At 41.3% G+C, this 20,784-nt stretch overlaps 1 protein-coding gene across 12 annotated transcripts in view; it reads right to left on the reverse strand.

Moving 5' to 3' along the window:
• TEAD1 (TEA domain transcription factor 1) overlaps positions 1–20,784 on the reverse strand; it is a 179,878-nt gene that overhangs the window by 91,687 nt on the left and 67,407 nt on the right. The gene's annotated exons all lie outside the window — the stretch shown is intronic.

Raw genomic sequence — 20,784 nt, forward strand, 5'->3', positions numbered from 1 at the left:
GGTTGTCATGGCAGCCATGAAGTCCTGAGCCAACCCAGAGCCAGTCGCCTTGGCATGGATGTTGAAGTCTCCCAGAAGCAGCAGTATGGAAGTCCTTAACAACGCCTCTGGGACCAGCTCTGTCAGCTCAGGTAGGGAGACTGCTGGGAAGCAAAGCAGGCAGTAAACCAGCAGAATTCCTAATCTGTCCCAATTGCTCAATGCCAGGAACATACAAACTGGATGGAGAGCCTTGAGAAACAGATGGAATCTCCATCTAGTATAGCAACTCCCGCTCCCTGACCAACAAGTCTGCCCTGATGCTGAACTGAGTATTCTACCCTGCTCACTTACCCAGGTCTGGGAGATACAGACCAGATCAGCCTCCTCATCCACAATCAGATCATGGATGAGGGTGGTCTTACTCCAAGTTGACCTGGCATTCAGCAGAAGCAGACCCTAGGGCTGGCTGATAGGACAACCGCAATTCCCCAGGTTGGATGAGGAACTGGCACACAGCACATTCACTAACTGTCTGCAACATGACTTCTTCTTTGGCGATCACTCCAAGTTTCTTTGCTTGCTTCACTAAGGGTGATATTCAAAATTAGTCATACTCCATTGTTTTCAGAGACTTTTTTCTGCACGGTTAATGTTGGAGATCATCCGGGGAACTTGAAATATGATCAACACACAGCTTTTGTCCCCACCAGAAGTTAAAATAATTAATCAGAAAATCAAAGGCTGATATAGCTTCCCTGTACTTGGATTAGATGAGCTTGTTTATTGGACAGCTCCCTTGCTCCCAAACCTATTTGGGCTTGCCAAGGGTTTCTTTGAGGTTTAAAAGTCATTTTCATATTTCATTTCATTTCATTTCATTTACAGTTTGCTAGGCTGTTCCATGAAAGGTTTCTCCTTATTTTGCACACGCACCTACAAAACAGCCACATTAACCAGAAAGTTTTTAAAGGAAGGATTAAAACCTAGGTTTGTTGTTTTCAACATACTGTGGTACCTCCGGTTGCGGATGGGATCCGTTCCGGAGGTCCGGTCGGATCCCGAGGTTTCTGCAACTGGAGGACCACTTCTGCACATGCGTGCACAGCGGTAGACCGGTTCTGCACATGTGTGCATGGAAAAACCTGGTCAAATACTTCCAGATTTGCCGCTTTCGCACCCTGAAGTTTACGTAATCAGAGGGTAACGTAACCGGAGATACTACTGTACTAAACTACTGTACAATACACATTTTATTATACAGTCAGAGACCTGTAATACATACTAAGCTGTAGCTGAACGTCTTGGGGAAATGGTGCTTGATCCCTAATATCTCTTGAGAATTGTGAGTTGGGTACATTTATGTTCCAAACTAGATAAATTGTGAACTTTAGCAACTTCACTAGTGTCAGTTAATAGGTATGAAATTCATAATTCAAGGTCTTCTGTATTTTATCTGCCTCCCACAGTCAACACTGATAACAAAACAGCCACAAGCTCTGCTCTACAGACTCTACAGAGAGAAAACCCTTCTGTGTTTCAGATTTTATGAAAAACAACCTAAAATTAATTGTAGTTGAAAAGTATGCCATTATAATAGCTTCAGTTCTAAGGGTGCAAAACATGGTTGTTGTGGTTTGTTTGTTTTTAAGTATTTATTCAACGCTAAATCAAGGCTTCCAATTATGCTAGCTTTCAAAGTACTGCTTCGTACAAGGATGTGAAATGATTCAACACACAAAAAGCTTCAGATGAAAGAATAACTTCCGCAGGTTATTCTGCAGGTTATTCTGCAGTTTAGTAAATGATAGAAGTGCAGACGGGGAAGTCCGCTATGACAAGGTATTACCACAAATGGCTGGCTTCCCTTGAATTTCTGAGAGTGGATTTACAGGACTATTTTCCCTAGGAAAGATTTACTATCAATCATATCATAGCAAATATGAAAGCTTGCCTTGTGAACAGTATAACATGTTTTCAAATGTCCCAGAACTGCAGTGCATGTTGAGTCTTTCTTTAATGATAGGATCTACCAAAAGATGATAAAAATTGTCAGAGGGTGAAACAAAAAAATACATAAAATAGACTGCATTTCTTCACTCGTTCTCTTCTTGAATATGCCTTTCCTTCCTGCTTTCAGGACTGTCCCTATGTACTCCTTAGGAGTATTAATTAAGTTCAAAGTTAAATTATATTCTCTCAGAGACATTTGATGCCCTGGCTGGTGGCAGAGGCCAGACTGTGATTCTCTTTGGTTCTATGGTCCTAGGAACATTCTCATTTTCATACAAGTGGGGTCTTGGGTCTTTGGTTTGTGAAAAGATGGCCTTCCCTTCTGGCACAACTACACCCCTGTAATCATGGACACCCTCAATTGAAATAGCTGAAATTTGTGTTTGATAAATAGGACAGTGGTCATACTGAGGTACCCACAATTCTATAACTAAATGTGATTAACTTCAGGAACTCCTGCTGACTGCATATATTGTAGTTTGTATTCATGCTTCAGGAAAAAAATAATCTAAGGAGAAAGTTGAAGCATAAATGAATGAATGTAAGAGTACTATAACCAGAGGTGGCTGTCCAGTGTATTAAAATTGTTCTACATGTTATTTGTTTGCATGTACACAATGTACATACAGCCTTCTTCAGTAAACATTAAAGTAAACCAAATACACTCTGTTGCTCTAAGAATGATGCAATGTATCATCACTCACTTTAAAGCCAGCCACACATTTTGACAAAGTACCAGAGGACCAAGATTCTTCTCTAATTTCCAAATGACTGTGGCTGCAGAGTTCTCAAATGCTCTGTCAAGATTCCACTTTCTGAATTACAATTGTGCTAATGGCACTAATTTACCATAGTGCTAAATTCGTGAATATAGGTGGTTTGGAAAGGTGAATTGAAGGATCCTCCTCTCCCGTCTTCTCTTCTGAATCACGACTTCTCATACAAACAAGATTGGGCTCTCTTCAGAAGACACTTGACCCAGCACATTAACTAACCCCTTCAAGCCTTACTTTTCCCAAACCAGTATGGAATTGTATAATAGCAGCAGGATGCCTACGGTTGAAGGCTTGGAGGCTTCTGGGCACATGCTCAAGGGTATCCAAGCCCTGACTGCCACTGTTAGCTTGGCAGTTCTGATGCTAAAAACTTACAGCTTAAGTGCATTGAGGGAAAATTTGATTACGAATGTTCACTCTGGTATTATTTCTCTTCTGCCTCTAAACTGGGAGTAGACAGAGAGCAGTCTGGGATCTACTGGTAGATTTCTGGGTGATTTCCATTAGATCAGCAAGGTGGGATTTTTTAACAGAATTTTTCAACAACAACAAAATTATAGTGCTGAAATTATGAAGGCTGTTGCAGCTAGGGAAACCAAGTAACCACAAGCGTCCAAGAACTTCTACATCTACTTGAAAAACATTTAACAAGCTCAGTGCGATCAACTCAGGTCTGTTCTAATACTCAAAACAAATTCCTTTGCTCATCATACTTTCATTCCTTTTGCACCAAGCTATGCTTGGTGGATCTTGGGGGTCATGGAGGGAGTTGGTCACAAAGTAAAGCAAGATAATCTCAGCCAATGCAATCCTGTCTGTGGCATACAATTGTGTCCCGTGATAAACCCAAGAGTAGTTTGGCTAGTGTGATGGACAGCAGAGCCAGACCAGAGTCTGGTGATGCAGCCCCCCCTGAAATTCCACCAGAGTGGCTGGAGCCTCTCTCTCTGATTGGCTACAGAGTCAGCTAGCCACAGAGGTGGGAGGAACAGCACTTTGGGGGGAAGAGTAAAAGCTACTGTTTCTGAGGGAGAGAGTAAGATAGGGCTGGATTTGAGAAGAGAGATAGGATAGGATTTGAGTTGAGATGCTAGACAGGTTTCAAGTTGGGAGATGGGGAATGAGATAGGGAGAACTGGTTTTGAGTTAAGTTAAACATACACACTAAGGAGACTATCCATAGCGAGAGGACAGAGCCTTGCAGCTTGGATAGGGAGACTGGGTTGAGGGTCTGGGAAAGGTATGCAGACAGGCGTGTCCTCAGAGGGCTGTGACTCAACCGGGAGAGGTAGATCTTGTGGGATCAGCTCCCGAACGCCTCCGTCATTGTACATTTCGGGTCCCGAACACCGAAAACCTGGAAGTAACTGCTCCAGGTTTTGAACGATTTTTGGAAGCCGAATGGCTTCCAGGGAGTTTCTTTTTTTTTCTCCATTGACTTTGCCAACCACCCTTTGATCCTCTGTTGTCAAATGTTTCAGAAGTTGAACAGTCCTCTGGAACAGATTACGTTTGACAACCGAGGTTTGACTGTGCAGGCTACCTGGGTCTCAATATAGCCAGGAGGGAAGAGTTCTTCTAGGTACTGAAGACTCCCAAACCAGTGACAAGGGGGGAGGTGATCCCCTGAGTCTGTTATACCATTTAGAGGACCTCAGGTGTGGGATGGTTAAGAGGTAACTGAGGAGCTGTTTCTGTGAAGGAAGCAGGATGGTGTTGAAAGAATTTAATTGTAATATCTAAGTGACAGAAAGTGAGTAGAGCATTTTACCATCTATTCTGGAAACTTGAATATTTATCTACTTAAAGTGTACCAACTGATTTTTAGTAACTGAGGTTTAAGAAGTGTTGTGACTTTAATATTTTGTTTAAGCTTGAGACATCTTATAGTTAAATAAGTTAACTTCTACCTGAAAAAACACATTTCCTTACTCACTTTGTTTCATAAACTTTTTTTTTGTTTAATAAAATTTTGCTTGTTTGATCAACTCTTGCCTGAGACTTTAAATCATTAAAATTTTCCTCACACAAGTAAGTCCCTCACTGGATAATCTGTGGTAAATTGTAGAAATTTATTGGTGTACCGTGAGGTGGGTGCACTATATTTAATATGGGGCAGTCAGCAGGAGTGGATCCACTGCATTATTAATTCGTGGTATTAAGGGGTGGATTTGCTATAGCTAGGTTCCTCAGTTTGTTGGTTTTTCTGTGTGTGATCACATGTGTCAGATACATTTTCATGCACATATGTTCACTGCCACACAAGCAGAAAAAGCAAGGCAACGGATAACCACAGAGGTACATTGTGGCTGAAATTTATATTTGGTGCAAACATGCTAAAGTTTTAATTGAACCTGATAATTTAATTTCACCTGAGCTTTTAATTGTTCCTGATAATTTTTTCATGTATTTTTCTTTATCAAAAACATTGCACTATCCAGACAGGATATGGTTTGTGTGACCTGCAATGTGTTTATTCTTGCTTTGTACTACAATTTTGTATTCATGAAGTAAACATATTCTTTAGAAATCTTTTCTAATTGGACCTTAATCTTCAATTTCCTGCCCATGCAAAAAGCCAACTGCCTCCACCTTAATTGTTTTCTCATTATGTTAAAATTCTTTTTTATCCTTTTCAAAAATGAGTGTTATTCATCACAGAGTATGGACTGGGTAGAGCAATAAAGGGGGAAAGGGCTTCATAAATCAGGATATATCAAAACCTGGCTTCTCTTGACTCTGTACTACTGAAGTCTTCATTACTCCCATGCTAAATTAAGTAAATATATTAGTGACAAAAATGTGAAATAAGCAGTTTCTTAATGTTTAAGGGTACTGGGAAAACATATCCCTGTGTTCTAAACACATACAGAGCACGACAAGGGAGATAAAGCTCACATCTATCTCTGAAAATAACCGTAGTAGTTTAATTCCAATGCTAGACCAAGGAACAAGACAAAATACCTCATGTACCAAACACTGTGAAAACAGAGCCCTAGAAATGGCAAAGACAAAACTATTCTCAGCCAGCAGTTTGTTCTCACACAGATGCTATGTATTTTCAACCGTGATACCTGCTTTAAAAATTCAAACATAAAGTGGAGCCCATGCAAACTTGTATTTAGGTCTGTCTGAAAGTACTGGTGGAGATGCTTATGAGCGTAAGTCTGAGCAGCTTTCATTTATGACTAAGCAATCACTCCCACCACTAATTTCAGATTGAAAGAGCAGGTTTCTAGTTAACCCTCTCAAGTGGAGGAAGCAATCTTGGATTTAGGGCAAATCGGAAAGCTGTTAAATGGGATCCTCAAAGGGAACAGCGCAGGCTTGCCCTCTGTGACACTGAATATTAGGTTTAGGCACAGAAGAGCTTAGTTCAAGCCCTTTGGACGTTTGGGGGAAGGGAGGCTTTGATGGGTCATTGTATATTATTTTAGCCTATTTCACAAGGGGCATATGGGGATAAAATGAGATTACTCTGTAATCTGCCCTTGGGTATAGGAGGAAATAAATTCCAAATGAATTAATATTGCACCAGGGCAATACGCTCACATACTTCCTTATTATGAAGCAACGGGACTTCGTTTTTGAGCAATCTGCTTAGTGGCACAAGCCAATTCAAACAAAGCCTATGTGATTTGCCCAGGGTCAAATAGCTAGTACGCGACAGAAGTAGGTTGAACTTTCGTCTCCCCAATGTCACTGCATAATCCTCCCTAGGAACATGTCATAGGAATTCAAACACATTCCACCACTTGACATGAAGGTGGTGTGTTGAATGGGTGTGTGGGTGCATCTGTCTGCTCCCTCTCTCACTTTGTGTGTGTATAAACCGACACAGGCAGAGGGACACATTATTTTCTAACCCTGCAAAGTGTAACGACTATCAGTTTTCAGAATAGAGACACCAAGTTTTATATAAACTTCAGTTTTGCCTCACAATGTTTTCATTTGAATTATTACTCCACATCCTCTTGTTGAACAAACAGCTTGACAGCAGATTTTTAAAAATCTTTAACAGATTTTATGCATTTCTTGTTCGCTATGCTCTTCACTCTACAAGAGGTTATGTGACACTGACCAGACACTGACACTTTCTCAGGAAAGAGTGCAGATGGTACACCAACCAAAATTGTGCAAAAGCACTCCTGGCAACAGCAGCAACCTGTCCCTCCAGGAGCAACACCTGATCTAGAAGATGAACCTAGTCTTTCAGAATAAGTGTTACTCCACACAGAGCTGGCTATATACACATTCTCAGATTGGTTTTTCTGTGTGACCCAAAGCACCTCCTTCTCGCCTGGATTAAATTTTAGTTTATTATCCCAAATACAGCCAACTCAAGAGAATATATGGCAATAAATCTGAAAAACACATTTTGTTATCTATGTTGTAAGAAAACACTATTCCAAAACCAGGTTGTTTTATTAAACAGAATAGGCACCCAAAAAAGCCACTTGTTTTCTGTCAACTAAAGCTATATTAGGGTACTTGGCAAGTTCAAGATAGCTTAGTTTGCATGCTTTATGTATCAATGGGTGATGTACATCAACTTGAAATAAACCCCATCATCATAATCTCGGCATATTTTGAAAATGAAAGAGTGTAGGGGGAAGCAAGAATCAAAGCAACCTTCGTACAAAGCAGCAGTTTGAGGCTATTTGCAGATTAAAATGTAAAATTAAACCAGCTCTCCTTTAAACTAGCCACTAAATAATACAACTTTCCTCTTTTCAATTAAGTGTTTTATATTTCAGATGCACAGAGAACGAGCTCTTTACTAATTTAATTAGTGATGCTGACTTGATAAATTCAGGTCAGTCTATATAGATTCTCTCCTCCTGCCTAAGGAGTGAGTGAGCGAGAAGCAAATGAATTATCAAATTGTTTTATTTAAAAAATACAATTCCATATGTTTCAGACACAGCCTTCTACAAAGAAGTATATCACACTAGCCACCAGATTTATTCTTAATGAATTATGCAGAAACAAAACAATGAATAACTACTACACAATCAAACCTCCTTAATGCACAAGAGATTGGCTTTTCAAATGGCAGCTCTCTTAAAGGAAGTTTTTTTGTTCAATGTGTGGAAGGTGCTCTAATTATAGAGAACCAGGGTTGAGAGATTACTAATTATTCCATGCTTTTAAAAACAAGGGAACTTTCAATAGGTCAGACTACAGCCTGCACACAGGAAGGGATGAATAAGGGTCTTTCTATTAAACTGCAACGTAATCTTGGCAAGCCCAATAATTTAAGGCTTAATGTAAATCACTGCAAAACTTCAACTTCTGTTTCCGAAGAACTTTTCAAAAAATGTTTCTAGTTTCACACAGCAGACCCTGTTCAGCATCTCGCTGCCATGGCGTTTTTCTGCCTTGACAATTCACTTCCGTGAACAGGCATGCAGCCAACTCAAATGAGACCCAGCGCGGTGAAAAGCCCTTCAGGTAAACAGTGTGATAAGCTAAACTGCAAAAACTAGACAATGTTTTTGGACTACGAGGCAGTTGCTATGGAGACAGTTGCTAATTAACTGCATTCAGCCAAGAGAACAAAGGGTTTTAAGGGCAGACAGGACTCGGTATCTTAGAGTGAGCAATGTATAACATCTTATGCAATCTGCACATCTCCCATATCTGAAATACCTGAGCCTTTGCTTCAGCGGCAAAATACCTTAAGAAACCCCAAGCACTTCCTTAAAATTTAACCGCAACTGGCTCATCATCAGCAATTACCAATCAAAATATTATAAACTGTGAGCAAAAATGAATTTGGGTCAGGAGTGTTTGAGACATTATTCAGATCCATTCAGAGTAGCCCCTTCTCATGCTGAAAGTAAATTAGAAGTTGCCTTTGGAACCAATAGTTTCTGAATCCTATCTGTGTGCTAAGGTAGATAGATTTAAAATGCCAGGGCTTTATTTTCATTCCATACTCACATAGCCCAGAATATTCAGTAGGAAAATATCCAGTCAAAACACTATTGCTTCCATATACTGTCAGCACTCAATAAGACTTTTGTTTGACAGTTTTGTATGCCCATTTTCCTTAACCTGGTGCCCTCTAGATGTTTTGGACTACAAACTCCTATCAGCCTCAGCCAGCAAGAAGGCTGCCACAAAGGTCTTCTTTGATAAGGCTATCCTACCTCACAGAGCTGCTGTCAAATGTCAAGCCTCCATTATGGAACCATAAGCTATTTGGAGTAAGGCATAAAAAATGCAGAAAACTGATGTTGTTTTGTTTTGCTTTTTTTATCAAGTCTGACAGACAATTAACACCCTAATTCTGATCTTCCATTAAAGCAGAAATAAAGATTCTAAAACCACTCTTCTTCCATTAGATATTAGGGAGGTATGACCAAAATAGTCACAGAACCATAAAACACAAGGATTATGTTACCATAGCAAAAGCGAATCAAAATAAATACAGCGGTACCTTGGTTCTCAAACTTAATTCTTTCCGGGAGTCCATTCGACTCCCCAAACCATTCAAAAAGCAAGGCAAGGCTTCCGATTGGCTGCAGGAGCTTCCTGCTCTCAAGCGGAAGCCGCATCAGACGTTCGGCTTCCGAAAAATGTTCACAAACTGGAACACTTACTTCCAGGTTTGTGGTGTTCGAGATCCGATTTGTTCGGGAGCCAAGCCATTTGAGTCCCAAGGTACCACTGTAGTTAAGAGGACATTTGACAACATTAAGAGAAAATGTGTATCTGTAACAGGCATCTGTTAAAACTGGCCACTTCAGTTTCATGCTTGAAAAGCTGACTGTATATAGAGAGAAAACAGTAAGGATATACGGGCCCATTCTCACTTTAATGCCATGTGCAAAACACTCATGGGATGGCATATCCAATGACACATTCCTGCTAACCCCTCACATGCTCAGAACACATGGGCAGGTTGTACTGAACTACAGCATTTTGTGTTTTGTGGGTTTTCCCCTCAATCAGAAATAGAGAATGTTTCATCCTTTAACTCCTTGAGATGAAAATGTTGCCCTGCCCAATTCTTTCTCCATATGTGCATTTAATATTTTTGTACAATACAAAGTTTTAAGCAAGACATAAATAATAAAAGTCATTACTGGTGCAGGTGATCGATACTTCATTTTCATCAAATTGCCTTCGGTCTCCAAACAACAATAAAGTACATAAAGAAAATATTATGATCCTTTACTTGTGGTGGAGAAGAATTCTGAGTAGTTGCTTGTAAATTTTCTGACGCCAAGCTAGGTAGACCCACTAGACCTGCCTTTCTCAAGTGGAGCCCTACATATACTGCAGTACAGCTACCATCTGCCCCTGGCGACATGCTGGTAGAACACCAAGTTTGGAAAACCTGCACTAGGTGGATTTAGCCCAGCAGGGCTCCTTATCTTCTTCAGAAGAAGCTGACAAAAGTGGTGTCATAGAAGTCCTACTCAACTGCCAAGCCACTGGGCTGTACTCAGTCAAAGCTCCTCCTATCAGCCAGAAGGGCAAAGTGGGACTTCCATACTGAGAAGGAGGTTACTTTGAAAAACAAAGGACTCTGGGTACAAATGATGAAAGCCATCAACTTCATGCCCAGGGGTCACCAAAACTAATTTACTCTTCCACCAAAGAGAATGAACTCAGACAAAACAATGTGAGCAATTAAAAATAAATCCAGGGGGAGCATTGGCTGTCCAATCGGGTAGATGAGTCACGTTGCCTCCAGCCCTACGCATCCCTCCATAGATAGCAGCACAGGTGCCCATGCAACACTGTCTGCAGCCACATTTCAGGGAGCAAATCCTGTGAAGAAGACAAGAGGCATACAGTACATTTTTTCCTATGCTTTTGCACTCAAGATGGCAGTTCAGCATGCTGTGCACACAGATTATTCTAGTAGGCTGAAATATATCCCTATTTCCTTGGGCTGAATCATACTATGGTGGTGCCTTTGGGACATGTACAGTGAGGTCAGGGCTTTGTCTGCACCACCCTCCAATATGTCCAGTCAGTCTTTCTTTCTTGATGTCCATCAGGGTTTATTGCAGCAGAGCAGTCCAAGTCGGGAAATTTGTAGAAATCAGTGTGAAGTTCCAGCAGTGAAGTCCCTTTTCAAAACAACTTTTAATCCCAGCCGTAAGGCATAATATTTTTGGCATAAGGAATCAATAGTAGGAAGCTCATTTCTATCACACAATGCCTTTGTTTTTTAGTGGAGACAGATAAAACTTTCTGAAAAGACTGGAACAAAATGATACTGACCAAATATATATATATTGAGAGAATACACCTGCATTTCTTGAATTTATTTACACTTCCGTGTTCCCTTTGGAATAGGGGCATCATATGCCTCCAGTTAAATAAATGTTGTATTCATTTTCTCTCTCATTTTCACTTGCTGTCTGCTTCTTTGTGACATCCAATCTTGCCGGTCAAATATTGTGTTAGGCTTCAGAAGTTTCCTGGTGTTTCAGGAAGTGCACTATGGAGATGCCTAACCAGCACTGAAACCTAGTTACGTGCGAGTAAACCTTCAAGATTCAGTACTCTGCTCGTGACGTATGGTCATATGAGCTACCATGCTGAAGGGGAAGTATATTTAAGCATCCTAGTCCTGGGATAAGTTCACAGGTGGTACCCTCACACAGGTGCCAGAACTGGATCTAAAACTAAAGCAGTCATTGCTGAGCACAACCTAAGAAGAGCCCTGCTGCATCAGGCCAAAGGCACCATCTACTCCAACTGACTGTTCTCATAGTGGCCAACCAAGGACCTATGGGAAGCCAGTATGGGACTCTCCATGCTTGTGATCCCTAGCAACTGTTATTCATACTGCCTCTGACAGTGAAGGGGGGGGAGCCATCAAGGCTAGAAGCCACTGCTATCCAGGTTGGTGACCATCATTACACCTTGTGGGAGCAAATTTCATAATTTAATTATGGGTTGTATAAAGAAGTACCTTTTTTTTGTCTGTCCAGGACCTTCCAATGTTCGGCTTCATTGGATGCCCATGAGTTCTGGTGTTGTAAAAGAGATTTCCCCCCAATCCACTTTCTCCACACCTTATTACATCTTAAACACATCTTACTTCCCTTTTCACTAAGCTAGAAAGCCCCAAATGCTGTCAGCTTTCCTCTGAAAAAGAACAACAAAAAAACACTTCCTCCTGCACCACTGTGCTATACGGGGACATTTATAAAGTAAGGGGGCTTCACCTTTCCATTGGGGCAGGGCTGGATGATCCTCTTGCAGATTTTAGCTCTTTATGCAAACCTCATGTACAGCTTCATCCTCCTCCTTTCCTTCAGCTGAGGCAGGATAACAAACGCCTGTACACCCATTTCGATATGATGCTGCAATGGTAATTTCAGGCACAGCTGCCCAGGGGCTTCTAGGTCCAAAGTAGGAACCAACAGCAGCAGGCAAAAGGGGAAGAACATGTGACCACCTGCCACCAGTTAGCTGTCAGGCTGCTTAAATACCTGCGCAGAGGCAATCTTTCTAGCAGGTGCCACTATAGAACAACTTTCGAAAGGCAAAATATTAAAATACAATAATTCATCAAATATTGTATTTGAATCTGATCAACCCTGTATTGGGTTGAGTTGTCAACACCTTAAAGTAGGATGGGAGGACCTATGGCCCTCCCGTGTAGTGTTTGGACTACAATTCCTATAATTTCTTGCAATTTGCCATGTTGGCCGGGGCTGATGGGAGTTAGGAGGTCAAAAATATTGCCTTGCCCCTGGAAGCAATGTTTTAAAGCAGTTAAATAACCAAACAAACAAACAAAGCAAGGACACAACAGGGCCTTAAAACCAGGTGTCCTAAGTGTCAAAAAGCATATACTAATCACCGTATTTTTCGCTCTATAAGACGCACCAGACCACAAGACACACCTAGTTTTTGGAGGAGGAAAACAAGAAGAAAAAAAATCTGAATCTCAGAAGCCAGAACAGCAAGAGGGATTGCTGCGCAGTGAAAGCAGCAATCCCTCTTGCTGTTCTGGCTTCTGCGATAGCTGCGCAGCCTGCATTCGCTCCATAAGACGCACACACATTTCCCCTTACGTTTTAGGAGGGAAAAGTGAGTCTTATAGAGCAAAAAATACGGTATATCATTTTCCAAGGGCATCATGTATCTTATGGGATAAACTCATTTTCACTTTATAAATAAAATTTATTATATTATTATTTATATTATTATTATTTATATTACTATTATTTTATTATTGTTATTGTTATTGTTATTGTTATTGTTATTACTACTACTACTACTACTATTACCCCTGCTTCAGCTACCGAAAAGCCACCTCTAGATTGTAGCTGTTTTGCAGGTAGGCTATAATCAGGTACAAGCAAATTCCTGTTGCACACTCTTCCTTTCTGCATTAAGGAAAGGTAAGGGAAATTGCACTGAAATGAACAGATTGTGTGGAAACAAGCAAAAGATTCCATGTACGATTCAAGTATTTTAAAAGAAAGTCTTCCATTTGCAGGGCTTTTTCTTTCAATGGACAAAATCTCTACCTGCAACTACGCCAATCAAAGCAAGTTGACAATGTGTCTTAAGTGGATTTTTTCAGGTCTCTTGAAGACAATCAAATCCTTGGATCCAATTTCATCCTTACATGAACACTAGTAGGTAAACGTCTTTTGTTTTGTCTACACAAACAGTGCCATTGTAGTAGCGTTAGCATGTGAACGTCTGGCCAGCTTTCCTCCTGAAATATCAAGTTCAGCATCACAGAAAAGAGAAGACATAGATTTAATCCCTTCAGACAGCTAACAGATATTATTATTATTATTTATTAAGTCTGTGTGCCACCATTCATCCAAAGATCTCAGAGCAGTTCACAACATAAAAATACAGAATAAAAACATAATAAAAACATGAACAAGAACGTAACAAACAATAATGCTCCATGAGCCAACAGTGTGACGCGGCAGCTAAAAAAGCCAATGCAATTCTGGGCCTCATCAATAGGAGTATAGCATCTAGATCAAGGGAAGTAATAGTGCCACTGTATTCTGCTCTGGTCAGACCTCACCTGGAGTACTGTGTCCAGTTCTGGGCACCACAATTCAAGAAGGACACTGACAAACTGGAACGTGTCCAGAGGAGGGCAACCAAAATGGTCAAAGGCCTGGAAACGATGCCTTATGAGGAACGGCTAAGGGAGCTGGGCATGTTTAGCCTGGAGAAGAGGAGGTTAAGGGGTGATATGATAGCCATGTTCAAATATATAAAAGGATGTCACATAGAGGAGGGAGAAAGGTTGTTTTCTGCTGCTCCAGAGAAGCGGACACGGAGCAATGGAGCCAAACTACAAGAAAGAAGATTCCACCTAAACATTAGGAAGAACTTCCTGACAGTAAGAGCTGTTCGACAGTGGAATTTGCTGCCAAGGAGTGTGGTGGAGTCTCCTTTTTTGGAGGTCTTTAAGCAGAGGCTTGACAACCATATGTCAGGAGTGCTCTGATGGTGTTTCCTGCTTGGCAGGGGGTTGGACTCGATGGCCCTTGTGGTCTCTTCCAACTCTATGATTCTATGATTCCCTCAAACACATTTAAGAGGACATAGACCAGGGATCCCCAAACTAAGGCTTGTGGGCCGAATAAGGCCTGAGGGACTCGTTTATCTGGCCTGTGGCACCCTCCGCCACCGCTGCCCGCTCTTACCGGCGCTGTGCAGCTGCCCACTTCCGGGTTGGAGGAGCACCAGAAATAGCTTGTGAGCATGCACAAGCGTTATTTGCACATGCGCAAGCATTAATTCCAGTGCACATCCGGGTCGGAGGAGGCCCCTGCACATGCGCACAAGCTAATTCTGGTACTCCTCCGACCCGGAAGTGCACCGGAAATGGTGTGTGCGCACGCATATGAGTACGCGCTCCCCCACCCTCCGGCCCACCACGCAATCAGCGCTGGAGACACCGACCCGAGGCACGATAAGTTTTCTGACCCCTGACATAGACTGTTAATCAGCCCAAGGCCTGAAGAGGAACATATTTGCCTGGCACCTATAATAATGAAGGTGCCAGACGAACCTCCCTGCGAAGAGCATTCCACAAACTGGGAGCCATCACAGCCTTTTGACACACACTGATTCCCGGACTTTCAGCGGGCCGGGTTTAGAAGGCGATTGGGCCAGATCCGGCCCCCAGGCCTTAGTTTGCCTACCCATGAAGTAGATTCGCTTAAAAGCTGTATGGCATGACCCAGTCTATCATGGGCAGGGAACATCCCTATATGGAGGACCAATAGCTGGGCAAACAGGTAAACAGCAGCCTGCACACAAAGGCAGTAGGAGGAGCTATTGGAGGTTCATGTGACCTCCTCCCTTCTCCCTCTTCCCTCCCATGACCACTACCAATATCTCCCTTCTCCTTCACTTGGTATATAGCAGGCACATCCAACACCAAAGAGACAGCAATCTACTCACAGTATTAAAATACTGGCTGTGATCTACCCATTGTCATTGCCAGGTACAGTTGTTGAGCGTTTTTGGGGTGAGGCAAAGTTGTTTTTAGGAAAGCCAAACTTGCTGAGGTGGTTTGGGGGGGGCGATTGCTCAGGGTCATGCGATTGACCGCGATCTACCATGGACACCACGCAATTGAGCGGTAGATCGTGACTGGCATGTTGGACATGCCTGGTATATAGTAATGCAGTCTATTCTTCTGTTCATACAAAGCAAAGATAATTTTATTATTGATACCACAGTCCAGAGTGGCTAGGGAAACCCAGCCAGATGGACAGAATATTATTGTTGCTGCTGCTGCTGTTAGTGGATAAGCTTGTTGGAAATTGCATTTCATTTCATGAACGTTTTTGCACATTGATCAAACCTTTGATTTCAAAGTATGCAGGTATGGCCCACATAGTGTAGCCAGTATGAGCTGAAACAGTGTGTCATAACAAATGTGAAGTGCATGTTGGAGCCATAAGGACCTTTGTTCAAATCCCTGTTTAGTCATGACTCTCTCCCTCTCCCCCAGCCAAAGATGTCTCACAAGGTTGTTGTGAGAATAACATGGGGGGAGAAATGTTCACCACTGATCTGCTTAGCAAAGGGGCAGAATACAAGCATGACAGATAAACAACTGAACGAACAAATATAATGTCTGCACAACAACCATTTAGTTTGCAAAAATACGTGTGGACGGGTTTGTGTACTGTAACTTATCCACCAGCTACCATCCGAGAGGCCTCATCACTGGGGTATATTTTGTGTATGTTGCTGTGAGACAGAAATTGCAAGGCTACATCTTTGTACAATGATTACAGTAACAGTTGAATAAACATGCAACCCAATACTTCACATCTGGCATTTCATCTCTTCCAATGCTACTTCTGGATTCAGATATACTTGTCCTTAATGCTGTGCAAACTTTATGACTTACATTTTTATAGCAGTAGTAATGAAAATGGAACTTCTTGAAGTTAAAACGAACAAGAGGGGGGGAAATCCCATACATTTAGTGGTGAATCAGACAATTATGGCAACTTAAAGCATTTTGTTCCTCCTATTTCAAAAAAGTGACATCTACAAAACATTTTAGCAACAATTCTACATATAAATGAAGCTTTTAAAATAACACTGCCTCATACCAGGGATGTAAAATTTGACTCCTCCAAGAGTAGCATTTTAACCTGAGGCATGGAAATATATCATTGATGCCAGTAATCAGGTACAATACAAACTCAGATTACCACTAATTTGGGAATGCATTTCCCCCCTTTAAGTGTCTGTTCATTTTCAGTCAGCACCTCTCTGTAGCAGATCTTCAAATTAAAACACACAGAGACCCTACTGGTGCACCTTGAGCGTTCAAAGTATTTGAATGTTACACTCTTCCGAAGGGTAAATTGAGGCCAATTAGAACTTCATTGGCAGAGCAGTAAATTCATGACAAACTTGCCTCACCACCAGAGAATCATCATTACCCAAACTCTAGGTGTTGTCTTAGAACACGTCTCACACCTGTGCCAGTCTAATCCTCCATTAACCTTTCTTTCTCTCCCCACTCCTTCAATTTATGTTTTCCATATAAAGCCCAAAGCAACCATAACCCATAATTCCTTGACAAATGCAGGTTACAAATCAAAATAGCGCTCAGAGAAAATTAGTGCCTTTTCTGGATATAGTCCTTCTGAAGGAGAGACACATACAGGGAAGTATCCTGAAAATATAGTGCATAGGGATCACCAGAAAAAAACTAACAAAAAAGGCCAACACTTTGAGCTAACCACAAATACAGATCAGCCAACTAACTTTCAATCAAAAGGCCATGACTACTGGATTTAATGAATGAGACTAATACCAGAGTCAAGATTTACAATCAAAGGAAATGTTCTGTATTTTTAATTGCATCTGTCATGGTACAAACATCAACAGAAGTAGCCACCACACAACAAAAATTTCACAAAGAAAATGTTGACTGCTTGAGTTAAAGAGTTGCTTTTCTTTTCAAGAGATTGATTTTATTATTTAACAACATATGAATTGCTAATGATTCAGAGTCAATTAGCCCTGGGTGGCACACCTACAACTCACATGGTAGGATAAAAGTCTGAAACAGTCAGAACGCTTTAGCCCTGAGTCTCCAGAAGTGAAACTTTTGGAAGGAGCAAAACATTTGATGGACTAAAAAGCATCCATTAGATTTAAGAGGATCTACAGCAACCTCTTAATTAGTTGGGTCACATTTTCTCCACTTCTTCTCCCTACCTCTACCATCAAAAAATAGCTACTGCCATCCCACTTTTCTTTGCTCTGATGGTTATCACTTTAAAGACAATTTCAACCAGAAAATAAACTGGTACTAACTTGGAACTTCTGTCTTGTTCATGGGTGACTGTCAAATTACCGTATACTCCAAACTCTGTCAAAGCTTTGAAATACAGCAATATCTCTGCTATAAATAAGCTTAGAATGCCACCAGAAGGTATTCTTTTATTATTATTATTATTATTCCGCACGGTATCTAAAAACACTTACAGTGTTTTGATTTCAAAATCCTTGGAGAACAATTATGCTATTAGGGCCATAAGACTCTATTATAAAGTCCTCAAAAACATAGCATGGTTTCAATAAATCCTCAAACACTACAAAGCAGTTGCTCAGCTTGAAGAATGAAAACATGAGTTCATCCAATGAGAAAGAGTCAGGATATAAATTCTACTAACGCAGTCATCTGCATTTCCCCAGAGTACTTCTCTTTTTTCCAGAATTATGGCAGTACCTTAAATCAAAGCTCAGCTACAATCTGAACACTGAATTGCCACAATATAAAAATACCAACTGAATTTTAATGTGTGTTTTTTTTAAAAAAAATCTAAACTGTGTATAGCAGTTCTGTAATAGCAATTAAATAAAAATGCATGTTTGATATATTCGCTAAATTGCTGACCGGCCCTTTTGCAAGTATGCTGTGGGAGTCCAATGAATCATAGAATTGTAGAGTGGAAGGGACCTTGAGGGTCATCTAGTCCAGCCCCCCGAAATTTCAACTAAAGCATCCTTGACAGATGGCCATCCAACTTCTGCTTAAAAACCTCCAAGGAAGGAGAGTCCACCACCTTCTGAAAGAGTCCGCTCCACAGCTCTTACTATCAGAAGTTCTTCCTGATGTTTAGTTGGAATCTCCTTCCTTGAATCCATTATGATTCTATGATTCTATTCTATGATTTCAAGGTCCTACTCCCTTGGGCGTAAGAGAAGACAAGCTTGCTCCATCTTCCATGTGATAGCCATTTAGATATTTGAATACGGCTATCATATCGCCTCTCAATCTCCTCTGAACGTTCTCAGATCTCTTCCACCTTAGCCCCTATGCTCTTTAACATCTACATTAAAGCACTGGGGACTGTCATTCTGAGGACTGAGGGCACAATGTCACCAGTATGCAGGTGCCACCAAGTTTCTCCTCTTTTCATACCATCTGAATCATGTGAAGGTGTACAAGTTTTGGACCAGTGTTTGGGGCTAGTAGTGGGCTGGATGAAGGTTAATATACTGAAGCTGAAATCCAGCCAGATGCAGGCATTGTTTCTCATGCCTGGGATTTGGCCTGCGCTAGATGAGGTTGCACTTTCTCTTAAAGAACAGGTTAATTGCTTGTGGGTACTCCCTTATTGTACACCGTCACAGGAAAACCAGGTGGCATCAGCAGTAAGGAACGCCGATAACTTAAATGCACTCTGTGTGGGGCCACCTCTGAAGTTGGTCTGAAAAATGCAGATATAATGCAGAACACAGCCTCCAGGAGTGGTGAGCATTGCTTTCAATTGGGATCCTGTAGCACCACCCCAGTGGATGCCAATATGCTAAAAGGCCTTAAGAACCACTGGGGAGACCTTCTTGCATTCCAGCTGCTAAGTGCAGCACAAGGGTCAGTGGCATGGGGAAGTGGAACTCTTCTGTAGAACTGAGGTACAACTAGCTCCCTCCTTATCGAATCTTAGGGAGGGTGTGAAGACACACCTTTTTCAATTGGGCCTAGGGCTTTCTGTGATTTTCAGACCAACTTCATAGGTGAAGCGTGTTCAAGTTATCAGCATTCCTCACCGCCGATGCCACTTGGTTTTCTGAAACAACAAAACAATGTACAATCAGGGAGTACACATAATAAGGGAACCTGTTTTACAAAAATGTGTTATTTCATCATGCCTACATTGAAAGTGCTGATTTGCTGTGTTGTGTTATGGCTGAAATTGTGAGCCTCCTTGAAAGGACATTGAAAGCAGCATAAATATTAAATGAATATAAATAAACATATATTTTAAATAAAATATAATAATGAATTCACCGCTATATTTACAGTACCCTCAATGGCTCCCCTACCCAGATCTTTTTCTCAAGTTTTACAATTATTTTGGATTTGCTATTGGACAAATCTTACCTGGTTCAAGTTCTAGTGGAAATGGATGTATACATGCATATGTGCTCTCTTGTCAGGCAACTACAGAAAAATAATGCTACTGGGGGGGTATTGCTTCGTTTTGCTTTCGTTCTTGTTTCTATTATGTATTTTATGTTTTTGTCTTGTATTTTTAGGCTGTGAACCTGAGATCTTTGGATGAAGAGCAGTATACAAATTTAATGAATAATGATAATAAGAACAGATCCAAATGCACTACATGTAAAAGACCTGTTTCAAAAATTAATTTATAATACAGTTAGTTCTATGAGGGAGGGAAGGAATATCTTAATCATATGAAGCCTCCTTTGTAGAAAACCTCGGTATTCTTCTTCAGGGAATGTAACCACCACATAAAACAAATTTCTCCTCATTTCGTGATAAGAAACTACCATCACCACATGGATCACTAAAACATAACAAAAATGACGGAAGTATACCAGTGTCGGGAGGGGAAGCCAAGGGAAGAAGGAAAACTGTGGTGTCTGATACAAATTGAAAGAAGGGGAGGGGGAATCCAGCAGCCGGAGGAAGGAGGCCTCGAAAGTTTCTGCCAACAGCAGCTGAGATGCTTCATCAGAAGCCTATTTTTCCAGACATTATGTTTCATTTGGCTTCAAGGGTCACATGACAGCTGCAAACTAACGCCTTAAGGTCTGTTTCTCCCTCTCTGTGACACTGACAGGCTGTGAGAGACTCCAACACCACAGAAAGAATTTTTCCCCCTTGTTTCCATTACATCATCCAACCAGTACTGGGGGGGGGGGGGAGGTAGGGGGTACACAGCTGGTGGCAGCTGCAATACCATCTGCTTTCCACTTACAGTGCATGCTAGTTTGCTCTGCAGATTCCTACTGATCCTTTCTGGGGAAGAGCCTGCGTTTCAAGACAAAACACCCCATTGTGCGAAACATATTTGCAATTGTGGAGGAATAAGTTGCTCTCTAATGCTCACAGAAAGATTCATCAGGTAAGGATTCTGCATCGCTTGGAAAGCCCAGCTGCACAAAAGACAGAAATCGCTAAACACTCGGTGATTAGGGGAGAATAAAGAGCACAGCAACAACCTGCCATCTGCTTTCCACAATGCGAGAAGCCAGAAGGGGGGGG

This window comes from Podarcis vaucheri, assembly GCF_965113315.1.
Source record: "Podarcis vaucheri genome assembly, chromosome: 1".
Taxonomy (NCBI): Eukaryota; Metazoa; Chordata; class Lepidosauria; order Squamata; family Lacertidae; genus Podarcis; species Podarcis vaucheri.